The 26784-nt window shown below is 34.9% G+C and overlaps 1 protein-coding gene across 2 annotated transcripts in view; it reads left to right on the top strand.

Annotated features, from left to right (window-relative positions):
• Positions 1-11490: 11490 nt before the first annotated feature.
• The window catches only part of LOC136032801 (DNA methyltransferase 1-associated protein 1-like), a 37494-nt gene continuing 22200 nt past the window's right edge, over positions 11491-26784 (top strand). The window contains exon 1 of one of the 2 annotated variants that reach the window (XM_065713186.1): positions 11491-11592. The gene's annotated coding sequence lies outside the window, so the exon portion shown is untranslated. The remainder of the gene's footprint in view (positions 11593-26784) is intronic. The other variant, XM_065713187.1, reaches the window with a different exon arrangement.

Genomic DNA, 26784 nt, shown 5'->3' with positions numbered 1-26784 from the left:
GTATCTCTTGGATACGCCCTTCTTATGCCAGAGAATCGACTCCCATGTACATTTTATGACTGGTACCCTGATGGGAAGCGCAACAGAGGCTTCCAAAACGCAACTTGCGACGGCAGTGTGAACAGGATCTGGCAGAATGAGTGATGTCGCTTCAACCACAATGGGGAAAGGTCAGGGCTGCCTCTCAGCTTCGTAGTGCCTGGTGAGTTGTCACACATACCATTCCTGGCTCTGGAGGATCTAAGATCGAAGGTAAATGACCTCTCATTACCAGCAACCAAGACTGCAATCGCTATTGATATTTTATAGGCATCTTGATTTCCACATTGGGCAACCAATTCTAACACATCTATAGGAACGCTCTCTACTTTATTTTAATAAAAATAATATTTCAAGAATTGCAAAATGATTATAGGAGTTAGATTATTTATTTGAAATTTCGCACCCCTAAAATTTTTGCGCCCCGGAAAAGTGACACCTCTCTCTCACCCTAAAACCCAGTTCTGTGTTTGTTCATCAGTTTTTCTGCTCTCCATAATACTTGAAAACTCATCACAAGCATTATCGGTTACTTTATTTACATGCCTTTTTCAAGGCAATAAATAGTAGACATACCTTCTTGTTCCACTTTTTCTCTATTTCTCGACAAACATTCTCAGGCGAAATATCAAATCAGAGCGCGATCTACCGGCGTTAAAACAATCCCACTCTTCTTGCAGATTTAAATATAGTGCATATCACAACTGATGCAAAATAATAGAAGCCAATAGTTTGTTTGCCACTGGCATAGGTTTTATACCTCTCCAATGATTGCCCAACATTGCGTCTCCCTTTTTGGAGCTTTTCACCAATTTTCACTAAGTTCATTCACGGAGACCTTTCCAAATATTCAATATTTTGTTTAAAAGGGAACGCAGCACAAAGAGGCGTCCTATTACTGAATATTTCAGAATTTCTATTCTGATGTCATCTATGCCCAGAACTCCTGCGTTTTTAGCTGTTTTGCTCCATGCGTAATCAAAGCAGAGCTTACTGGGTGTATAGTGATATCAAGCTGTATAAAGGGCATATGAGCTATATTTTCTCGGTTAGTGTTCCTCGACCTGTGTAATAGTGTCTTGAAGCGGACGTCCCAGCTTTCATAAATTTTATCTGGATCTAATGAAGTCATACCATTAAACGTTCAATCAGACAGTGCGTCAGCTCCTTTATATCCACGTAAATGTGAAAGGCTCGGGCGCCAAATTCAGAAGATAAAACAACGGTCTATCTGATTCCGAGTTGAACTCTCTGGTGACGTCCATGTGTATTTGTACACAGTTTTGTGGCCAAAAAAGTTCCAAAAATGACAAGGTCATTACTTAAAGCATAGTCGTCAACACAGTTTTGTGGCCAAAAAAGTTCCAGAAATGACAAGGTAATTACTTAATGCATAGTCTGCTAGGAACGTGCTATTTTAATTTATATTTCAAAGTTTATACGGTCCTAAATGTTCAGGTCCTAAAAGTTCATTGCCGATTATTTCCCTTTTTTATTTAAGTCATCGAGAACACACAGCATACCAAGCTTGGGGATGTCTTTAGTGACAGCCTGTAATATTCCATAGAAACTGTCATTCACATCCTCATTTGCTGGTTCAAAACACACAAACACAAAACTTGGTGTACTCAGTAGGGATTCGAGCTAAGATTATCCTGACATTTACAGGGGTTCATTTGCGAGCACATGTTCATCTTTTAGGTTGTCTTAAACCAAACCGTTTCGCAGAGCTTCACTTAGGGCTAGTATGTGTTTGTTGTTCTTTTTCATTTTTCTGTGAGTTTGATCGGTCTTTGATAACTGGCTCATAGTTGTCATATTCCAGAAGCCAATTTTTGTGGTTATAATCGTGTCCCGTAGCTTGCTGGGGTTTAATGTTATTTAAGAAGTGATGCATCCGATGCTATTATCACATTTTCGTTGTTGGGTCCTTATACAGGGACAGGTAGCAAGCCTATTACCCAAGCCTCCTTTTCCATCCTGGCTTAGGATAGGCTGTCATGCCAATTAGGCTGGTTACATGCGGAATCAAACAACTGCAGCATCTTGAGTTAGAACGGTTGAAGTACGCATCGAATATAAATATTGAAGATGCTTAGAGACATGAGGAATAGCATTTGGGTACATGTGCACTTAATGGGTTTGCATTGATCTTGTGGTTGTTTTCTCATATAAAAGGTCACATTTTCAACTTCAAAAAGTCGTGCAAAACACTGAAAATGTGCTTAACAACTACATTTGTTATTGGCAGAAAAAATAAAACTATGCATCTTTTTCAAAATGTTTGGAAACATGAATCTTCCTGCAGATAATATCATTGTGGGAATATTGAGCCAATAAATCATTATGTTAATATTATCAAAATTTTCAAAATACACAGTTTCAGGCGAAGTGAGACTGTATACGGAACGCCAGTCCTGCTCTATTGTCCCCTTATTCCACGAACTAGAGTCATAGTGCTCAAACAATTGATGTTGATTAGTAACTATTAACTTAGAAGCATTTACTGCTATCTATTCAATTTATCTGGCTGCAAAAGTGGAGAGCTTTAACAAAAAAGATGCAAGATATAGCTTATTTCCTCAATTCTAATAAGCTATTTGCTAATTGTTTTACTGTATACACTTTTTCAAGTTGAAAATCCTAACCCAAATTTCTTGCTAGTTTGAATTCCACATTTGTTTGACAGTAGACAGCAAGCTATCGTTAGAAGTATAGAGCATAATTCGCCCTTATCCCGCACGATGACATACTGTTTATTGCAGCCCATCTTGTTAGTCAGAATTGCTCATTTCTAATAGGATGAAAGAACAAAATACAAAAAAGTCCACTCTTTGTTGTCTTTCCTAGCACTGTCAATGGAAAGACCATGCTATTGTGTTCATTGTGTAAAAAATCTGTGAAGATATCCAGACACCTAAAGACACCTTATTGAATAAACTTGTGTGAGCGGCTAATATTACGCAAGCACCGGAATTTTTCACAGAGAGAGAGCCGGATTTCCCGGTATTATTTATAAACGATTCGAAACTAAATTAAAAAAAAAAAACATTTTTCAACGGAAAGTAAGGAGCAACATCAAAACTAAAACGAGCAGAAATTATTAAGTAATTGAAATTATTGAGAAATTGTAACATGGAATGCACTGAATAAATAGGTATAGACATATTTCAGTAAAAGTTGAAATAGTTGAAAGGAATTGCAAAATACATTGAACTTGTATAATTTGCACTATATATCGTGGTAAAATATTTACAGCAATAATAACTACAAGCATTACTTTATATTCTTCTTATTATACAAATACAATTTTTTTGATGTCCTTCAATTTTCTAAAAACTATCTAAAAATTTTACGACAAATATTTCTTAAGGCACGTTTGGTATTTTCTTGGATAGGGTTATTCCACCAGTTATTAGAAGAAAAAAAAGGTTCTACATCAAATTTTGAAGGACATTTTTATATCTTTATAGCCCAAAAAAGAGTATAAACGAAGAAAAATTCTAGGGAATATTTTTCCTTACCAAGAAGGAAAAGTTTTGACACTCCATAGGGCATTAATATCTAAAACCACATACTATTGTGAAACCCAATGGAAATCCGTGCTAAAACTATTCGGCTGCCCCTTTGCAGTAAAAAATTTTGAGGCAAATTTCAAATAGTCCCACAACTTCGTGGATCCCTCTCCCCAGTATTTATAAAATTCTGGCTATTTCCCTGTTGCAGTATTGATTAGAAGTTAGAATTGAAAATGAGAGGGGCTTATATACGCACCGACACTGCAGTATATAAATATTTTTGAGGATGAACCTACTGGGTAAATTTCTCTGTAGTTATCTGTATTAAGAGACAATTAGCTTACGCTCAGTGAAAAAAAGTGGCGGGTGACAGATTAAATGGGACTTATTTATAATATGTAGAATGATTGTAGCTACGATTTAACTATTGGCATCAAAATTCCGTAATTTAGAGCTTCAGTTACTATTGAGCCGGGTCGCTCCTTACTACAGTTCGTTACCACGAACTGTTTGATTGGCCGATTCAATTGCACGTGTCGCAAAGAACTGTTAGTTTATGTATTTAGTTGTTGATTTTTCTTCATTTTATGTCCTAATGTCAATCTTTACCTTTATATTAAAAAAGTCCTTTTTTATTTAATGTCTGTTTGTTTTTAATACCATATCACGGTTTATCCTAAATGTGAGGAAAGCTACGATGTAAGACGAAATTAAGATTAAAAACGAACAGAAACTACAATAAGTAACCCAGTCAAATTCAAAATGAGAAACATTAGCATGAGTAGGGCTGATAACACCATGCCTTCTCAAGACCAGAACATAATTTGCACTTTACTAAAAAAAAACAACAAAAAAACAAAAAAACAAATGACTGTAGATTGTCAGTTTAATTAACATATACTGATATTTATTCCTTAAAGTTGCGAAAACTTTTTATTTATAAAAGTAAAAAAGTGAAAACATTTAAAAAGTGTTTTGTTTTAAGCAAAGCGCAAATTATATTCTGGTCTTTTGAAGGCATGGAGGTTATCAGCTTTACTTGTGTTAATTCCTGCTCGTTTTGGGTTTGATTCCTGCTATTTATTATAATTCATGTTCGTTTTGAGTTTCATTTAGCTATTGATAGTGGTTTATGGTAGTTTTAGGCTTGGACAATGTGACAGAAACTTTTTCATGGAAAAATTATGTTTTTTTCCATAAAAATTCGTAGTTTGGGGTGCTATTTGTACGTTGGATAAACTTTTTCAATAAATTTTAATCCTGAAAAAACTAACCTGAAAATAAACTTAATATCACTCCCAAAACATTCTGTTTATGCTTTTTGACAAGCTGGATACATTTACACTCTTCTTATTTACTTAACTTCAAAGAAGCATTTATTTAAAGTAGTAATAGGGTTATTCCCGAAAGTTTCAACTTACTACTCCCGGCTGTTCTCGATATGTCGTAATGGCAACCATAAACACAATCCGTTTTACGTGCCCTTTTGAAAACCTGCATGCATTCAATTTTTTTGTTCAATTGAAACTTCTCCTAAGCTATTCCTAGAAGTTTCACCTTGAGCCTTTTAGCGTCATTAGATACAGTAACAGCAGTGGTAATAATAAAAGCAAACACATAGTGCCCTCTGACTAGTTCGAAATCTCCCAACAATTTACCCTTAAAGGTCCAACCTAATAATATAAGTTGTTCTTTAGATATTGCTTTGTCACCTTTTTGGAAGTCTACATCCACCTAAATATTTCTTAAAAATATAACCTTAACATCCATAGCCTCTACAGTAGCAATAGTTGTAGCAGCATTAGTACCAGTATGCGCATAACACCTATGGTTTCTTTAACATGCCCTTCCACAAATACTGAAAGTTTCAGCTTAATACCATCATCGGCTCCTGAAGCATTTGACAACCTGTGTGGGCTTAGCGTGTTTTGAATTAGTTCCATTTAGTTTCTATAAATTCAAAATTTTTCACCTCAGTATCCTTAGCTTTAACAGCAGTATTAGTACCATTAGCAGTAGAATTAATTGAATAAGACTAAGTTTTAGTGGTACTCGTAGTAATAGAAGTAGTAACAATAGTAACGGCAGTATTAGTAGAAGCAGTAGCATTAGTATTCAGATATTTTCTTACGGTTTGTTCAATATCCTTCACAACAAGTCCTGTTAGTTTCAACTTCACAAACCAAATTTTTCCTAAGATATTGCTGTTACATCCTTTTGACAACCTTTATACAGACGGCGTGTTGTGATTCAGTTTACCGTCCCCCTAAATTCTTTTTGAAAATTTCACCTTTATACCCTTAGGCATAGTTGTAATAGTAGTCACAGAAATAGTATTGACATTACTGGTAATAATATGAACACATTGCTTTTTGGTCAGTGAGAACATCCCTCTCATCAAGTCTTAGAAGTTTCAACTTAATATAATTAGCCATTGCTAAGACATTGCTGATGTGTCCTTTTTATGACCTGAATGTTAGTATCCCAATGCAACAGATTTTTGATATATTGTATTCATTTGCCTGTTGAATTGTATCAATTTAAATCTTGGTATTAGCAAAATCAAGTTTTGAATAAGCCGTAAATTTTACGCTTTATGCAGGAGAAGCATCATTACTTACATTAATAATAATAACAAGAAAAATGTCAACTTCACAATAGATTTTTTTTTTACCAGTAAATGAAACCCGCAAAAAAAGAAAAAGAGATCCTTTTTTGCATTCATTTATTTCTGAGAGGTTTTGACGAAAATGTCAGGTTTCTTTGAGCCAAGACTATGCATATTCACACCAACGTGACAATATCCAGCTTATCCACCCTAGCAACTAATTCCAGGGATGAAGGGTTGTTATTTGAGGTAACTTTAAGCCATATTAAAAAACATTTCTGGGAGGTCTTAATGAAAATGGCTTGTTTCTACTGCTCTATTCGACGCACCTGCATGCTAAATTCTATTAATTTAAATCTTGATATTAGCGGAGTCACATTTTTGAATGAGGCGTAAGTATTACGCTTTGTGCAGCAAAAGTCTCATTACTTAAAATAAGAATGTCATAGAACTGATAATATGTATTAGAGTGATGCTATAGGGGGCTATTGTATGTAATGAGGCTTCTGCTGCATAAAGCGCAATGTTCACGGTTAATTCAAAAAGTGATTTTCCTAATGCCAAAGATTTAAATTGATAGAAATTAGCATGCAGGTGCATCTAAAAGAGCAAAAGAAATGAAGCAATTTTCATTAAGACCCCCCAGAAATAGCTTTCAATATGATTTAAATTAACCCCTAGTAACAAAACTCCGCCCCTGAAATCGCTCAGTAGGGTTGGTTAGCCATATATGAGTATGCATTGTCTTGGCTCAAAAAACGTGACATTTTCATTAATAATCTCAGAAATAACCAAATGCAAAAAAGCTATCTTTTTTCTTTGTTGGATGTATCATTCACTATCGAGAAAACGTACTGAGATGTGGACATATTTTCTTATTGCATGTGCGTTCTTATATGGAAAGGGTTGGAGACACGCGATCCATTTAATTGTTCTAGAAAGCGGACAGGGAATTCTCCGTGCACAGAATAGGTTATCATGTAGATTGCATTCCCAAGATTAAATTAACATTAATTGGTTCTTGGTCTTGCTGTCTGTCGCACAGCTCCTTTGGGTGGAAACCTCGTTCGATTCCTAATGGGGACAAGAATATTTATACTGTAAAGATTCCCTAAGAAAGGAAAACTCATTGAAAGAAAAAAATGCCTTAAAAGAAAACTGAAAATCCTGAAGAAAAATTTGTTTGAAGTATTACGTAGCACCCACTTGTGCATCGATATTACGTAACACCCCATGCGAAACTGTGTCATCTTTAACATAAATAAACATTCCCCTATTACATAAAACCAAAGATATGTTGAAGAGAAACGTCTTGAGAATGTGTCCTAATAAATGCCTGGACATGTCTTGAAAAAATGTCTTGAAACGTCTTAAAAAACATCTTGAAGAAAAACGTCTGTGGAATTGGATGCTAGGAATGGAATTGGATGCTAGGGCCTTGTTGGAATTGGCTGCTAGGGCCCCCATTGGATTCGACTGCCGGTGCCCCGTTGGCATTGGTTGCTATGGCCCCATGTATAAATAGATTGCTAGGACCCCTGTTGGAAATGGTTGCTAGGGTCCCAGGCTTGAAAACTCCCCAGATAGAAATGGTTACTAGGCTGGGTTATGGGCCCCCCGGTGAAAAAGATTGCTAGGGCCCTGATGGAATTGGATGCTAAGGCCCTGTTGCAAGTTGTTGCTAGGAGCCCCGTTGGCATTGAATACTAGGGCCCCCGTTAGAACTGGTTGCTAGGGCTCTCATTGGAATTGACTGCCAGGGCCCCCTGTTGGAATTGTCTGCTTGAAGGGGAGGTTAGATTAGGCCCCAGTGGAAAGGCTTGTTGGGGCCCTGTGGAATTACACGCTAGGGCTCAATGTCCTCAAACTCCCCCACTAGCAGGCCCTGAAGGTTTTTTCCTAACCCTAGTAGGTTATTAAACAATCAAAGAAAAACACTCTCTATTATGTAACAAACACCTGTATCTCTTAGAAAACATTCTGTATTATGTGACAAGCACCTACATATTGAAGAAAATTAATTAAACTTGGGTCACTACAGAATTGTCGTTAAACTTCTTGGTGATCTTAAATCATTAGGGAAGAAAAGAGTAGAGTCTATGGGAGTGTTTAAAACTAGTGAGGCCTCACTAATTGCTTCAATATATATAATTTTTTACTTCCTTTGCTGTGCTGATAGCCTTTATTTATAAGATATGACAAGTGTGTGTGTGTGGGGGGGGGGTATTGCCCTCCAATTGCTTTGACTCTTAAAAAGGACACTAGAGCCTCTAATTACTAATTGAATAAGCTCCCTCTGAAGTTTATATGACCAAGATTTCTGTAAAAACCTTATATACCCCCAAGGCATAATTTAAAAAGGTTGCCCTGAGGGCTGGGAGGGATTTTTCATCCTCTGAGACATAATTTCCTGAGCTTTCAACTACATTAAACAAAATGGCTATCTCAGTTCTGATTGGTAGTATTTGGGGGAATGATGGGTTTGGAGGTATGTTTGCCCTTTGATCTCTTTTGACTAATAAAAGGAGTTTTAGTTCTCTCAATTTCCAATCGAATGAGCCCTTTTTGATGTTTTTACAACAATACCTTCTATTAAAAACTATATATGTGTCAAAATTCACAACCCTTGTCTTGAGGACTTCGGAGGGGGAGGGGCTGTCCTTTTCAAAGATATAATTCTCAGACCTTTCAACTATGTTGAAAAAAAAATGACTATCTCAAAATTTTGATTGGATATGTTTGGTGTTGAACTAAATCAAAGCATGTTATGTGTATAAGGATTGTCAAAAGGGTGTAACACAGGAATAAAAGAGCATATTAATTTGGAAAATTTATGAAATGTTAAGGAATATGATCAAAAAGGCAATTTTTGCATGCTACCATTGCTACTACACCTACCACCACTACTACTAGCAAACTACTTTTGTTAACAATATTTAGGAGAAATTCCAACTAAATCAAAAGATGCTATGTGCATGCAAATTATCAAAATAATGTATTTCAAGAACTGATTTGGGTATGAAGTAGAAACTTTTAGAGAATGCTTAAAGGGGAAGATCATTTCACCAAAAGGCAATATGTGAACACTTCTGCTAATATTACTGTTGCTTTAACATTTCCTACTACAACCACTGCTTGCATTGCAACTTCTTGTAAGGCTAAGAGCACTGAGATGAAAAGTTCAAAAAATATATTTCCTTTTTTTACAGTACGTACAAAATCCCTTTTTGTTACTGGCTTTATCTCTTACAAGCCAAGTTGAAAACTCATTCATTCTCAGCCAACTAGACTGAAACTTGGACCTTGATTGGGCATACTTTTTCTTAGCTGACGTTGATTCTCTTCTTCTTCTCCTACCTTCTTTGATATCTATTTCCATCGCACTAGCTGCATCTTCCCCATCATTAGTATCAGACTCAGTGGCAACTATGTTTGAAGACATGGCAGCTATACTTCTTATCTAGATAAAATAGGCTACTTAAGAGTGTGGAGTGTACTCTGACAGTTACAAGGACACAGGAGGAAAAAAAGCTGTATTAGCTAAAAAGAAATAAATCCGGTCAAAGTTGAACTTCCATTGAAACTGATCCCCATTGCAAGAGACAAATCCACAATGAATATATACATTTTGCAATTAGAAGTAGATCTAGTCAGTAAAATCAGCAAACAAGCGGGAAGTTCATTAAACTTAAAAAAAAATTGAGAATGTGGAGTGTGCTCTGACATTTAAAATAGCAATGAAAACCACACTGCCTTTCCATAACAAACAAATACAAAGTAGAAACAATAGGGAAAATCTTTTCAAGACAGTGGAAATCAGTTCTGTGAATATTTTGGCCCTATGGCAAAGGGCTGTCTTCAGCACAATATGAGCACAAGAGAGAAAATGTGTATATATAAATAAACTTACATTAAATTGTGAGAATTAAAACTAAATAATGTTTTTTAAGAACTTTTTTTTAAAAACAGCCCTAGCATCCTTACTTCAACAAAGTTCAACCAAGACTGACAAAAAGAATGAAGTGAGAGTGAATTCTCACTCTCACTAAATTTTCTTTCCTGGCAATTTTCAAAACTTGATGTCTTTCAAAATATTTGGGATATACTCTTTGGTCAAATGAGTAGTGATCTCTTTTACAATTGGCACACTTAGGCTTAGAACTGCAGGATTGGTGTGAGTGTGCTTCAAGACAAATATTACATTGGGTCTTGGTGGACTTGCAGTTTTTAGAGACATGACCTAACTTCATGCATTTGGTGCACTGTGTAGGCTTTTCTTGGTATGATCTATATGGTTTTGGCTGGCCAAAGAGGAAATTTTTTTACCATTGTTGAGAGAGGCAATATAAAAAAAAGACACTTTGCTCAGTACAAGTCCAGCTTCATTTGGCCTACCCAGTTGGAAGGCCTCTAGCACTGGTATTTATTCACCTTTGGAGTTCATTAGACCTTCTTTGAGATCTAATAGTGGGATTTCAGGGGAGACATTGTAAATCAAAATTTTGTGTTGTTTTCCTGTTTGTATTGTTGATTTTAAACTAGCTGTGACACATATGTTATTGATGCAGCTACGCTAATTTCTACAGCTTTTTTGGTGTCTTAACCATCCAGTAACGAAACAACTAGGACTCCATCTCTTATAATATTTGCAAAACAGGTGCATTTCAATATTTTGTAAAAGTGCATCCTGATCTTTAAAATTTCTTTAGTTGTGAACATCTCTGATTTGTTAGTTGGGGTGAGATGCACAAGAGGTTTCGGTAGAGGGGATCTTGTAGCTTATTTCAGGTTTTGTTCTCAGTTCTTCTGCCTTAGGGGTAATTTCAGGATGGGTATTGGAGATTTTCTTTCTCTTTTGGCTTTCAACTAGCCTAGCTGAAAATCATCATTGGAGTCTGATTGACTACTAGTACACGGTTAAACAATTTCAACAGCTAACATCGTGACTGTGCTATCATCATGACTGGTTTCATCATCATCAGGGGGATGTACATCCTCCCAGGGCTGGCCCCCTTCCAGAAGGGGGCCAGACACATCTAATTTTGACAATTAGTCAAGGAAGGGAAAAGGAGAGTAAACTATGTGTAAGGCACTATAAATTGCATACAGAGCTAAAAAATACTCGACCGAAAAGGATATTTAGTCAGCTTCTTCCTCCCTGTACTACAAGATTTACAAAATTTTTCTAGAATGATTGGAAGCACGTGTTGAAAATTTTGTGAATTTAGTTATTACGTAAAATCTTTGAATATCCAGATATCCGACAGATCAAATTCTCATCCGTCGAAAACCCAGAAATTCATTTTTGACGGAAAATCCTCAAAGTGAAAACGCTGCTCGTCCTGTATGAAAGAGTTCTGCTCTTTATTGGGAAGAAAGAGAACTATTGAAATTTAAAACCCAACTCCAAAGGAGCCTAGCTCAGAGGTATGTGCACTTTATTATCTTTAAGAGTCATTGATCAGTTCAAACGGAGCTTTCTACTGCTTTTAAGGACGAGTTTAGGCTGTAGCTTAACATTGGGTAGGCATAACAAAAAGACATTGGCTAGCCTAAAAGTTCTTGAAGATGTGCAGACATGCCACCAAAGTGATATCTGGAATACAGGAGCTTTCCTACCCTGTAAGACTATCAAAGCTCCCTACTTTTGTTTACAGGAGAAGTAGAGGGGATGCCATTTTAATCCGCAAGTCAATGAGGGCTAATACACCCAGCATTATTACTCACTTCTGTTGGTACCAACCAAAGATCTAGAGATCATCAACTGAAACTTGCTAAGAAGTTTACAATGTATAGAGTCTATACTCTATTCTTTTCACCATACATTTTCAGTAAATACATGACTCCATATTATTGACTTACCAATAAAGTGAACATAGCTGACCATGTGATGCCTTTTTTATGCTCTTTTATGAATATACTAATTGCTTCTATTGTAAATTCAAATTTAAGTACTTTTTGACCTAACCTAAACCAATGTTATTATAAATAATTTTGGCAATGAGAAAATGTAGGATTATTTTGTCAAAAATGACCAAAAAAACAGGACAATGTTGTTATTACCTGAACAATTGTTTTGGGTCATGAAACTATTGTTAATAGATGCATTTTGATTTTTTGAACATGTTTTCTCTCTTGAAAAACTACCACAAACTCACCCTTATGGAGTTATTATATATTTGCACATTAGGGGGGGGGGGTAAAGCTTAGCATATATTAAATACAGCAATGGTTAGTTTACATATTTAATATATGCTGTGCTTTATCCCCACCCCCCTAATGTGCAAATTTATAGCCCAAATTTGTTTCTAAACTATTACAGATTTGTGATTTAAAATATCTGATCAACAAAAATGGAAATGATTGCAATTCTATATGTGTAAATACAAGCATATTTGGGCCAGAATAACTTTATAACAGTGAGTTTACAGTAGTTTTGCAAGAGAGAAAAGATGTTCAAAAAGTCAAAATGTATCTATCAACAATAGTTTCATGACCCAAAACAATTGTTCAGGTATTACCAACATTGACCAAAAACAGCACTGAGAAAATATAGGATTATTTTGTTGGAAAATGGCCAATAACTCATACTTTAATTGAAAATTCATCATTTTTAGAGCTCAAAAAGTGCTTAAATATGAATTTTGCAATAGAAGTGATTATTTTATTTGTAAAGAGCATAAAAAAAATGTATTGAATGGCATGTTCACTTTATTGGAAGTCAATAATATGAACAGGCATATATTTACCAAAGGTTCTTTACAAATAGCCTATAATTATTGCTTCTACCATAAATTCAAATTTAAGCACTTTTTGAGCTCTTAAAAATGACAAATTTTCAAGAAATAATGATAGTTCATATAACTGACTTACCAATAAAGTGAACATACCAATTGATGCCCTTTTTTATGTTCTTTATGAATATAATAGTCACTTCTACCACAAAAATAAATTTAAGCACTTCTTGAGCTCTTAAAAACAACAAATTTTCAATGAAAGTATGAGCTATTGATTGTTTTCCACAAAATAATACTATGTTTTCTCAGCACCATCTTCTCTTGGTTGTCATTGAAAAAATAATGCTACATTTTCTCAGTGCTAGAATTATTTATTATAAGGTTAGTTTAGGTTTGAATTTATGGTAGAACCAATTGTTATATTCATAAAGAATATAAAAAAGGCATCAAATAGTATATTCACTTTATTGGTAAATCAGTTATTGAACTGTTATAAATTTACCACCAAATTTTCAGCAGTTAGAACAAACTATCTAATTAAGCAGTTACTGCTGAATCTGTTGATGTTTTCAAACAAAGGCTGGATGTTGAGTGGTCCTCTAGAGAGTGTGAAGTTGATTGGGTGCTATTGATCATAGAACAGCACCTGGTCACTAAGAACTATGTATACAACTGAAGTCATCATTCTAGAGCTCTACAAGGAGAAATCCTTAGATTGCTTCTAGCTGCAATTTAAGGTAAAAAAAAAACTGTCTCTTGAGAAAAAATTCATTTGTAGCTGATTAGTCATACCCATTGTTTTCATTAGTCTTGATAGTAAAATTTTATTTTGGAAACCAGTTTGCAGGAATTTTTAAAAACAGCTTGAAACCCATCAAAAATAATGTCAATATTTTGCTGTGATTTTATTTATTTGTGATTATGCGATTTTATATATATATATATATATATATATATATATATATATATATATATATATATATATATATATATATATATATATATATATATATATATATATATATATATATATAATATATATATCAAATGTTTTTTGACCTTTTTAATTTACTATGAAATTTAAAATTTTGCCTAAAATGATAGTTTTGCAGATAAAAAAATAAAACAATTCATCCTGACAATAAAGACATTCAATTAAAAACTTATGAAAAACGGGACGTATAAAACAGTGCTTGATAAGTAATTTTGAAGACCACCCTGCCCTTTGATGATGATAAGTAGACAGTTTGGATAGGAATAAATCCTTTTATTGAACCAAAAAAAATTGAAAAAGATATACTGAATATTTTGATCACATGTAGCCTACAGTGATTGTCATCAGCATGAATATTCAAAATATCCATTATATTTTTGACTATTTTTTCACCATCTAGTAAAAATATTTATCCCTATTCAAACTGTTTATAGTGCTTGGTAAATATTGAGCAGTCCAAATTCCTGAGCTATAAAATGAACATACAACTTAAGGCCTTTTTTAAGCTATTTCTGAATATAATAATTGCTTTCAGCACAAATTCAATTTTGAGCCCTTTAAAGGCCAACAAAGATGATATCTTTGGTAAAATTCTAGATAGCTACTTTTTGCTATCTCAGGAAAAGGTTATGATAGGGAAATGAAACTGTTAGAAATGAATAAAGGGCCAAAACATACTCTGGGAAGTTATTGCCTAGCTTCCATGTCAACCCTTTTCTGATTTATAAGTCTTAGAAATTGGCCTACTTGACAGGTCCTAGGTCTATTAAAATTTTGACAAAACAACTTTTTACCTTAATTTTTATTTATCAGTTTGTTTCTCTCTGCCTTTAGTTCTCAAAATGCAATTCCTGTTATTTGAGTAGAATTCTGAGCCATATCAATTTTTTTTCAAAATTTAGGAAATGTATTTGTAGATCTTTGAAATCTCATAAATTAGGATTGAGCAAAGTTTTGAAGCTGGGAACAGTTTTCTTGTACTTTATTTAAGCAGAAGATCTGTTTTGCAAGATTTCATTTTCATAATAAAAAATTTTTAAAGGTCAGGAAAGGTCACTGCTCTCTAGAGGGAGGATTGGAGGTAGGTATTTTAAAATAGGGCAAAGGAACAAACGATTTGACAGCGCAATTTTGGAACCACTGTCAAAATTTCCCTTCAAAACAGAATACTTCTGCTTAGTTGTGACTTGGAACACCATCTCTCGAAGCCTTTGTTATATTTTGACAATGCAAAATGTGGATACTATATCCAAGACACCCAGATAAGAAAAGAATATTCAATTCAATCAGTTTCCTGATTTCAACACAAAATGAGCTCCTGACAATGTTTTAGCTGTGTAATGTTTGAACTGTCATCACTTGGTTATCTTTTTTGGCAAAAAAAAGTTGGGATTAGCTCCAATGTATCAAGATACATCTGATCTTCTCTAAAATGTAGCCACACTGATAAAATTATCTTGATAAAATTGATAAGCTTTTGATTCAAATCATTGATAAGCCTTTTCTTGATAAAATTAAGTTAAAATGGCAGTTGATATTATTGACAAAACTCTGTTTCAAGTGTTGAAAATTCTTGTATGTCTAACCAGACCAACTAAAAATGTTCCTTCAGGTGAATTCAAATGTAGATATTAGCTTCTATTATAAGATTCATTTCTTTTGAGAATCAAACAGTTCGTGGTAACGAACTGTAGTAAGGAGCGATCCGGCTCAATAGTAACCAAAACTCTAAAAAATTGAATTTTGATATCAATAGCTACATCAAAAGAATCGTATTTTAATGCTGATTTTAAATATATAAGTTTCATCAAGTTTAGTCTTAGCCGTCAGAAGTTACGAGCCTGAGAAAATTTGCCTTATTTAGGAAAATAGGGGGAAACACCCCCTAAAAGTCGTAGGATCTTAACGAAAATGACACCATCAGATTCAGCGTATCGGAGAACCCTACTGTAGAAGTTTCAAGCTCCTATCTACAAAAATGTGGAATTTTGCATTTTTTGCCCGAAGACAAATCATGGGTGCATGTTTATTTGTTTGTTTTTTTTTTGTTTTTTTGTTTTTTTTTTCCCCAGGGGTCACCGTATCGACCAAGTGGTCCTAGAATGTCGCAAGAGGGCTCATTCTAACGGAAATGAAAAGTTCTAGTGCCCTTTTTAAGTGACCAAAAAAATTGGAGGGCATCTAGGCCCCCTCCCACGCTCATTTTTTTCCCAAAGTCAACGGATCAAAATTTTTGAGATAGCCATTTTGTTTAGCATAGTCGAAAATCATAATAACTATGTTTTTGGGGATGACTTGCTCCCCCACAGCCCCTGGGGGAGGGGTTGCAAGTTACAAACTTCAACCAGTGTTTACATATAATAATGGTTATTGGAAAGTGTACAGACGTTTTCAGGGGGATTTTTTTGGTTTTGGGGGTAGGGTTGAGGGAGGGGGCTATGTGGGAGGATCTTTCCTTGGAGAAATATGCCATGGGGGAAAAAATTCAATGAAAAGGGCGCAGGACGAATCTGGTCACGTTAGAAAAAAATATCAAATTAAGAGCTTAATATACAATACTGGGTGTTCGGAGCCTCTCTATTATGGAGTATAATTCGAAAATAACACAACTATACGAGCGATAAAACATGTATACCACAACCATAACTCAACTAACGAAAGAACTGCTAAGAGATAACACAACTATAAAGCGAAAACAGGTGAGAACTAACGGGAAAATAAACGAACTAAGAGGTGGAAGGGGCCCAGAGAAAAAATATAATCCTTTTTCAATTTTGACCCTAACTTCCGCAAAGGAGTAATAATGTCAGAAGCCCCGAAATACCGAATTATTTTCTTTTCAAACACTTCATGGTAAGGAACTGTAGTAAGGGGCGACCCGGCTCAATAGTAAACGAAACTCTAAAAACGGAATTTTGATGCTAAAAGATACATCAAAAGATTCGAATTTTTACGCTGATTCTAAATATTAAGTTTCAATTAATTTAGTCTTTGTCATCAAAAGTTACGAGCCTGAGAAAATTTGCCCTGTTTTGGAAAAAAGGGGGAAACATCCATTAAAAGTCACAGAATCTTAACGAAAATCACACTATCGCATTCGGTATATCAGAGAACTCTATAGCAAAAATTTCAAGCTCCTATCTAAAAAATGTGGAATTTTGTATTTTTTGCCAGAAGACAAATCACGGGTGCGTGTTTATTTATTTGTTTGTTTTTTGTTTTTTTTTCCCAGGGGTCATCTTATCGACCAAGTGGTCCTAGGATGTCGCGAGAGGGCTCATTCTAACGGAAATGAAAAGTTCTAGTGCCCTTTTTAAGTGACCAAAAAATTGGAGGGCAAATAGGCCCCCTCCCATGCTCATTTTTTTCCAAAAGTCAACAGATTAAAATTTTAAGATAGCCATTTTGTTCAACATAGTCGAAAACCATAATAACTATGTCTTTGGGAATGACTTACTCCCCCACAATCCCTGAGGGAGGGGCTGAAAGTTACAAACTTTGACCAGTGTTTACATATAGTAATGGTTATTGGGAAGTGTACAGACGTTTTCATGGGGATTTTTTGGTTTGTGGGGTGGGGTTGATGGGAGAGGGCTTTGTGGGAGGATCTTTCCTTTGAGGAATATGTCACGGGGGAAGAAAAATTCAATGAAAAGGGCGCAGGATTTTCTAGCATTACTATAAAAAAAAACAATGAAAAAATAAACATGAAAACGTTTTTTCAAATGAAAGTAAGGAATAGCATTGAAATTTAAAACGAACAGAGATTATTACGCATATGAGGGGTTCTAAAAATACTTTAGCATAAAGAGCGAGGTATTTAGGAGGAGATAGATACCTCGCTCTTGATGCTAAAATATTTTTAGTGATTTCAACTATTTATTCTACGGCCTTTTTGATTCAGGGGTGATTCTTAAAGAATTGGGACAAAACTTACGATTTAGTGTAAAGAGCAAGGTATTAACGAGGGTACAAACCCCCTCGTACACATAATAAAAATATAAGAATATAAAAGTTTGTTACGTAAGTTAATTCTTAAGTTACGTATATTTTTTACTAATAAAAACGTTCGTTGAATATTAAAAGTTCTAGTAGCCTTTTTAAGTAACCGAAAAATTGGAGGGCAGCTAGGCCTCCTTCCCCACCCCTTATTTCTCAAAATCGTCTGATCAAAACTAAGAGAAAGCCATTTAGCCAAAAAAAATTAATATACTAATTTCATTTCAATAATTTATGTGCGGAGAGCCAAAATCAAACATGCATTAATTCAAAAACGTTCAGAAATTAAATAAAAAAAACTAGTTTTTTTAACTGAAAGTAAGGAGCGACATTAAAACTTAAAACGAACAGAAATTACTCCGTATATGAAATGGGTTGTCCCCTCCGCAGTCCCACGCTCTTTACGCTAAAGTTTTTAATTGTTTCAAAAAGTAGAATTGTGGCAAAGAGTCAAACTTTAGCGTAAAGAGCGTGGGACTGCGGAGGGGACAACCCATTTCATATACGGAGTAATTTCTGTTCGTTTTAAGTTTTAATGTCGCTCCTTACTTTCAGTTAAAAAAACTAGTTTTTTTTATTTAATATCTTGTAGTAGCCTTGTCAAAATTTTTGATAGACAGCAACAGGCCCTGTCAAAATATAGGTGACTCTGTTAAAACTTCACTGAACACATAAAAGCAGTGAGAAACAATCGGTGTCAAAATTCAACAGTCCTCTGACAAAAACATGGTTGTTGAATATATGGGTATTTTCTCAACAATCATGCTATATTCAAATTTTTAAGCATTTGACTTGGTTGATCATAACACCCTAATTAATTTATCACTGATTAAATTTGAATTACTCTTAGTAAATTTTATACATGTTTTCTTTCAAATGGATCCCAAACTGTAAAATACAAAATATTCTCTCTGTACTCCTCCCTAACCTAATTAGCCTAGAATTCCTAGCCCACCCAAAATGCTAATGAAACATGTTAAACTCATCAGAGTCACAAATTTCTAATAATCTTAAGTAGGACCTGCATATTTCCAGAATTCTGGACTTTCCAGACAAAGGATAGTCATTTTTTTTTTTAAAGTGGATTAAACTGGTAGACTAACTTTGAAATAGCCAAACGTTGACAACACTTTAATTGTGAACAACAAAGAAATCTTTACTGGACCATTAAAGCTGAGAGAAAGTGGGTATTATAGAGACATAGGTCACACAATTACACTCCATATGGTTATCCAATTTTATCCTTGTGCCTAAGGCAATTTTTCCAGTATTTTGCTTCCACTATCTGAATAGTAAAAAGAACAGGCATGTCAAATCTACCAGGAACTGCCCATGGGTATTCCCCAAGTATTTCAACATGTGTTGATTTAGGTTCTGACTTATGTTGAAAACAGGTAACTTTTTTGTTCTGTCAAATTTGTAGGTGAAAATACTCCAATTTAAGAAAATTGGAGTTTTGTACCCTTTTCTCAAAAACTTCAAACTTCTAATCAAACAGTCAGTTTCGTAAATATTTTTTTTATACATACTGAAAACCTTTTCAAACCAAGTCTTTAAATTAAGCCTTCTGGAGTAGAATTTTTTTTTTTTTACAAAACTGTCAAATCATTGGTACCTTTACCCAACCTTCCTGGGACATAATTTTGTTGTAGACTCATCCTTGAAAGTTTCATTACTAATACTACTACTACTAAAAACTCACTACAGCACCAAGCCACCTAAGGCCAACACAGCTACGCACACTCCTCCTCCATCCCAGTCTATTCAAAGCTTCCTTCTTTACAACCTCCCAAGAAGCTCCCATTTCCTTTAAATGGCGTCCTCCTACCCCAGACGAAGACAACCTGCTTCATCCACATCCTTAATCCACATAACATGCCTTAACCATCTCAGCCTTTCTTTCATTATAGCCCTAGAAAGAGGGATTGAACCACACACTTTTTGTACAGCCTACTGTTTGAAATATGATCAGTTAGCCGGGTACCAAGAACAATCCATAGGCAATTTCTCTGGAAAACATCTAGTAAATCTTCATCTGCTTTTTGGAGTGCCCATGCTTCAGAGCCATATTTGACCACTGTCATCAATGTACCTTCCAATATTCTAATCTTAGTTTGCAGACTTATCTTCCTATTCTTCCAAACTTTTTTTTAACTCTGAAAAAAACACCCTGAGCATTGGCTATTTTACTTTGAACATCTTCACTTTCCATGGTAAGTGAAGCTGCCCACCTGGTCAATCTTTTTGTTACCCAACATCACCTTTTATCTTCACTTTTTCTTAGCCTTAGTGACTTAGTCTTCTTAGTGTTAATTTTCAAACCTATTCTAGCACCCTGAACATGCAAAACATCTAAAACTTCATTCATTTTGCTCACACTTTCACCTAGGATGCTTAAATCATCAGCATAATCTAAGTCCAGGAAAGTTTTTCCTCCATATTTGATTCCATGGTCTCCCATTGCCTTTTCTGCGCTCCTAAAGACAAAGTCCATTATAATGATCCATATAAAGGGGGATAGAACACAACCTTGCTTAACTCCTGATGTAATACAAAATCAGCTGCTAACATCATGTCCTACCTTAACCACAGCAGTATTGTTCTTGTACATATCACTAATCACTTTAATATATTTGTCTGGTATACCATGTAAGGATAATACCTTTGCTAAAGCTCTTCGGTCAACAAAATCGTACACTTACTCATAGTCTATAAAACTGGGGACCAAAGGCGCTTGACAACTAAGGTACTTCGCAATTATTAACCTAAGAGTGGAGATTTAGTCAACGCATCCTCTACCTTTTCTAAAACTGCACTGTCCTTCTCTTAAAACTTTGTCTGGTGCATCTCTCAGTCTAAAAAGCATCACATTACTAAGTAATTTGCTACCTAGAGAGACCAGATTAATGCCTCAATAATTAAAACACTAACTCTTATCACCTTTCTTATACAGTGGTTTAATTAAGGTTTTCCTAAAATCGTTATGTACTTCCCCTTTTTCAAAAATTATATTTATAATCTCCAATAACTTATTTCTAACCTTCGAGCCACCATATTTAAGAAACTCATTTACCACACTATCAGCACCCGGAGTCTTATTATTATTTAACCCTTTTAGTACTGTCACTAATTCTTCCTCACAAAACAAATCTTGCTTCACATCCAAGGTATCACAAACTTTTGCATTTTCCTCTATATCTTTTCCTGCAGCTGTATCTTGATTTACCACATTCTCAAAGTGTTTCACCCATCTTTCTTTTACTCTTTCCTTATCAATAATTATGGCCTGGTTCCTATCTTTAACTGAGACAAGTCTGGATTGACCACTCTCTCAATTTATTAACATGCCAGTACAATATTTTTCTATTATGCCATCTAGCTGTATCTTCCGACCCTTGGTAATATTATGCATAGCCTCCACTTCACACCTTCTTAGTTTATATTTTAATGCGTTCTCTATTTTCTTTACATTCCTTTTGTTTTCATCTAATCTATCACTCAGTTAATTCTTGTACAGACCCCTTCTCCTATTAAACATAAATTATCATATTATACCTAATGAACGTAAAGCTTTTTCACTAATATTCCTAACTTTCTTCCCTAAGACACCATCAGCAACTTCATAAATTATTTTTCAAAAATTATTCCAACCATCTTCCACATTGTCAAATTTTAAACTCTCAAGTTTAGTATTCAATTGTTCATGGAAAGTTTCTCTCAAATTCTCATCCTGGAGTCTACCAACATCATGATTTCCCAGGAGGTAGTTACCCTTCCAAAATTTCAGCTTTAAATTAATCCTAGACACTACTAGATGGTTATCTTCACTTTTAACATCAATAACAGCACTCCTATATACCCTAGTATCTTGTATTAGTCCTGTCAGTCTTTGGTTTACTATAACAAAATTTATAAGGGGCCATTTTATGACTATATAACAAAAATCTGTCAACTTATGGGCCATTTTATGACCAAACACTGTATTGGTTATAACTAGATTGTTATACCATTGTTATACCATTTTGGACACTAGATTGTTATACTATTGATGTTACGCTAGATTGTTATACCATTTTGTTATACGTTCTCCATTTTCTTTACATTCCTTTTGTTTTCATATAATCTATCACTCAGTTAATTCTTGTACAAACCCCTTCTCCTATTAAACACAAATTATCATATTACACCTAATGAACGTAAATCTTTTTCACTAATATTCCTAACTTTCTTCCCTAAGACACCATCAGCAACTTCATAAATTATTTTTCTAAAATGATTCCAACCAGCTTCCACACTGTCAAATTTTAAACTCTCAAATTTAGTATTCAGTTGTTCATGGAAAGTTTCTCTCAAATTCTCATTCTGGAGTCTACCAACATCATGATTTCACAGGAGGTAGTTACCCTTCCAAAATTTCAGCTTTAAATTAACCCTAGACACTACTAGATGGTTATCTTCACTTTTAACATCAATAACAGCACTCCTATATACCCTAGTATCTTGTATTGTTCCTGTCAGTCTTTGGTTTACTATAACAAAATCTGTCAACTTATGGGCAATTTTATGACCAAACACTGTATTGGTTATAACTAGATTGTTATACCTCCAAATTGCAAACGTCTATAGCAATTACTGTTTTCTTTTCCTACACCAAATTTACCTAGGCTAGGATACCATCTATCCCTATTTCCACCAACCTGGCGCCGAAATCTCCTAGTAAATCCTAATCTAATCCCTTTCCAAGATAGTAAAAAGTAGCTAAACTAGAATTTTACCATATCTTTTTCTCTTACTTTAGATATGGTTCATATAGCCTACCTCTGCTCGCATCACTCTTGTCAAAACCACTTTACCCATAAATTGATTCAATGGTTGTAAAATCAAGAATAAAAAAACACAAAATATATAATATGGGCTAATATTTGGGCAAGGTCAGAAAGGTTAGGCCTAGGCTGGGTTAAAATAGAATTGGTGCCAAAGCAACAACTAGCCTATATTCCAAAAGAACACAAAATAAGGCATTGGATGGTATGTTCACTTTATTTATAGAATATATATGTAGACTGCTCAATATTTACCCAGTGCTTGATTGTTACTCATTAGAGAGTTAATTGAAAATTTACCAAATAGCCTGTCCACTGGGTACCTTCTCACTTACAGGGAAATAAATGGTATTGCACTTTGGGTGCAATTGTAACTATTTGAGCAAAGAAACAATGCAGCAAAATTACAAAGATATATGTCTTTGCAGAGCATCTAGAGACTTATAAGTATTCTAGGTAAAGAAATAAAGCAGAAACCACCGGTTTTGAGTTTAGAATGTGTATCACATCCGCAGTCAGTAAGACCAATTTAGCTACTGTCACACCATCCCAGCAAAGGGTAACAAAATGTTTTAAATGCCTCTGTGATGAATCATATTCATCATAACGCTGGAAGCTTCCAATACCATCCTTTGTTTATTGTCACAAACAGGGTGATTGTGATTACTGTTCATAAGATTATAAAAGCTATCAACACCATCTATAACCTTTTTAACTTGAATGCACAAAGGACTTGAGTATATTCTCATAACCCTTTCAAAAAATGAGCAACCTCCAGATTGAGAAACAAGTTCTTTGCTAGTAGGGTTTTAAGCTCATGGAACTCTGTCAGTAAGAATATCGTGACCTCTGCCAGTGTTGACGTGTTCAAATAATCAGTGGAAAGGGAATGGTTCAACAAACCATGGTCCATCATTTAAGACACTACAGATAAGTCAGCTCACTACTTCCAACAGATTCTCTAGGTGTAAACCACTTTCATTCACCCTTTTGCTTATAAATAAATAAATTTTCCATAAGCTGACTCTTTTCTTCAAATTAATTTAATAGCAAATAAGTAAGACAATGGTAACAAGCAATGGGAAGAAAAAATTTAACCCATGAAAAATTCATTTATTTTAAGAAAAAACAAATAAAAGTTGCCTATGTCTAGAGAATCTGTTGAGAACAATTTTTATGAATATTACGAAGTAATAATTATTTTTTTAAACATATTTCCAGTAACACTATAGGGGAAGGGCTCTTGTAAAGGAAACATCTCAATAAAACAAAATATCATAATTATATTGCTTATTTTATGCTATTTTCAAATATCAGTTTTACTTTTTTGTCGATGCAACCCCCTCCCCCCAGATGGTCCCATATAATGTATGGGACCATTTGCATATGTACCCAAATAATGTGTGTCTCTGTTTGTTCAATCTAGTCATTCATCACGGCTCCTTTGCTATACTAGTTATTCCTGATGTTTTAGCCACCTTCCCCTGAGAAATATTGTATAGACTGCACTATGTCAAGTATAATTATCTTACAGGGATAATCGAATCATTATTATATGAATGTTAGATATAAATATAACAGAGAAAAGAGTTCTTTTTGGATGATAATATATTATTTCAAAAGCAAATAGGACTAACACTAAATAAGCTCTTTTTCCTGAAATATTGTTCTACAAAGGTCAAACTTAGGTTTAGAAGTTGGGCTTGAGAGGGTGGTAGCTCTCCTCACATTTATGCAAACTCTTGATATGGTATTAAAAAAAAAAAAGACTAAAATCAAATGAAATATGTTTTTGAAATGTGAGCAAAGAGCAACATTAACATTAAATGGTCCAAAAATATTCTATCTATGAGGGGCATGCCCCTCTTTAACTTCCCCACTCTTTATGCCAACTTTTAATAGTGCTATGCTGAAAGGTTGTATGAGCGCAGCAAATGTTTGGCCAATTGGTTTTTAAAGCGTTTAAACTGAAAATTGTATTGGTTAAAGCTCATCTAAAAACCTCCATTCTTAAGATATTGTGAAAAGTACTTTTCATTCCATTCTAAAAGCTCTTCTGCCTAAACAGTCTTTCCTAAAGCATTGGGTATACATGCCTAAGCATCTTTTTTGACAGTGCTGATTTACAGAGACATCGACATGCTCAGTGGATCCGTCACTGAACTCTAAACCAAAGCAGATAACGTGGAAATAGTTACAGGAACCTTCGGAATGAAAATCAACAAGAATAAAACGAAAGCCATGCGCGTGTCAAGGTTCAATAACCCATCCCCTCCAAAAATAAAGCTTAATGAAGTGGAAATAGAATGGATAGACAACTTCACATATCTGGGGAGCCAGATCACGAGCGACAATAATCACTTAGTGGATATCAAAAGACACCTTGCTCTGGGTAGTGCTAGCTTCAAAGCTCTGATGCCAATATGGAAGCAAAATCGAATCTCTGAGAAGCTAAAACTTGAACTATTCTGCTCCATCATTCCTATAGCTATGTACAACTGTGAAACATGGACAGTCAGAGTAGATGACTCCAGGCGACTCGCCGCATTTGAGACAAAGCTGCTGCATTGAATTGCTGGTATAACGTACATAGATCGAGTCTCAAATACCGACACACTCAAAAGACTGCAGTATAACACTACCATCATGGACAGGGTCGTGTCCAATAATTCAGGTGGCTTGACCACGTCCAGCGCATGTGCAATGACCAAACTACCGAAAATTGCCTTCAAAGGTTGCATCCACAGTTCTCGCCCTCGCTGTCGCCTTCCAAAGCGCTGGAAGAAGAACTTCTCCGACTGCAACCTCCCCGGTCTTCTCAGATTGGCACAAAACAGAGAGCAGTATCGGTGACAAATACATTCGCTCGTAAGGAGATAGGCCCCAAGACAACCACCAAGGCCGGATGGGACATCCGACCTTGGTCGTTTGTCGACTGGACATCCGGCCAGTCATTTACAGAGGACCTATAAAACTATGTTTATTTTCGTTCGTTTTAGATTTGCTGGTCACTGTTTGAATGAAACACTGAAATTCAGCTTTAGGATTCTCTTAGTCTAGAATTCTGGTATACTGATGCCAGCTACTTTAGGGCAACTTGGAAATTTTATGGTGGCATTTCAAAAAATAAATTTTCAAATCCCTTAATGCATGAACTTATAAGTTGTGTATATTTCTTGAATTCTCTGTAAGTTAGCCCATTTTAAGCCACAAACATATTTTTAGTGCCTGGTAACTGGGGAATTATGATATTTTGGATTAATGTTGAAAAACACATCAAAACCATTTTTTTTCAAAACCATAAGTCAAAGAAATGCTAATTCAAAAGCTAAGAAAAGATTTATCTTTTTCTAAAGTTAAGATAGGTAGATAGACATGTCTTCTATGCAGTTTTAAACCCTAGCCATAGGAAAGGAGCAAAGATAGGCACTTGAAAAGATGTTCCAGGGCATAACTTATGCTCTGAATTCAAATTCTCCTAACAACTATTTTCCAGAATAACAAAAAGGTCATCTATAATTTTAGCCAATACATTATTCAAATAGCCTATAAAATTTTCTACTGCTGCCTGCAATCCAACCCTTCCCCCTTCCCACTCCAAAGTTGTGGATACAGCAATAGGCCATGTATAAAAGTCTGCTGTCTGTTTCTGAATTATTACAGTAATCTTGTTGCAAGGTACTGGAAACAGCTACAAAATAATATTATGTTCATAAACAGATATACTGCCCAAATAAAGACAGTGTTTCCAGTTTCATACATCTCCCCTGCCCAACTGGTAAGGGTTGAATGATTTTAGTGAATCAGTCTTAACTTAAAAAAAGATTAAAATTAGACCAAGCAGGTGGCTCAAATTGTAGAAACAGGCTTGCAAAGCATGGTATCAATTCATACATTTCTATTGGGATTAATTTGGTTACTTTTTCTATAAAAATTGAAAAAAAAAAGTGTTGCTCAACTTCTTGTAAATGCAGCTGCAAAAGTTGGTTTGAAGGTGCTGGTAAACAAGGGACTGGTGTTTCTGTCAGTGGTGTCACTAGCTGAAATGTTTGGGAGAAGGGAAAGG

Source organism: Artemia franciscana, chromosome 11 (assembly GCF_032884065.1).
Source record: "Artemia franciscana chromosome 11, ASM3288406v1, whole genome shotgun sequence".
NCBI classification, from domain to species: domain Eukaryota; kingdom Metazoa; phylum Arthropoda; class Branchiopoda; order Anostraca; family Artemiidae; genus Artemia; species Artemia franciscana.
The sequence above is the reverse complement of the archived record's forward strand: the minus strand, read 5'-3'. Positions and strand labels throughout refer to the sequence as shown.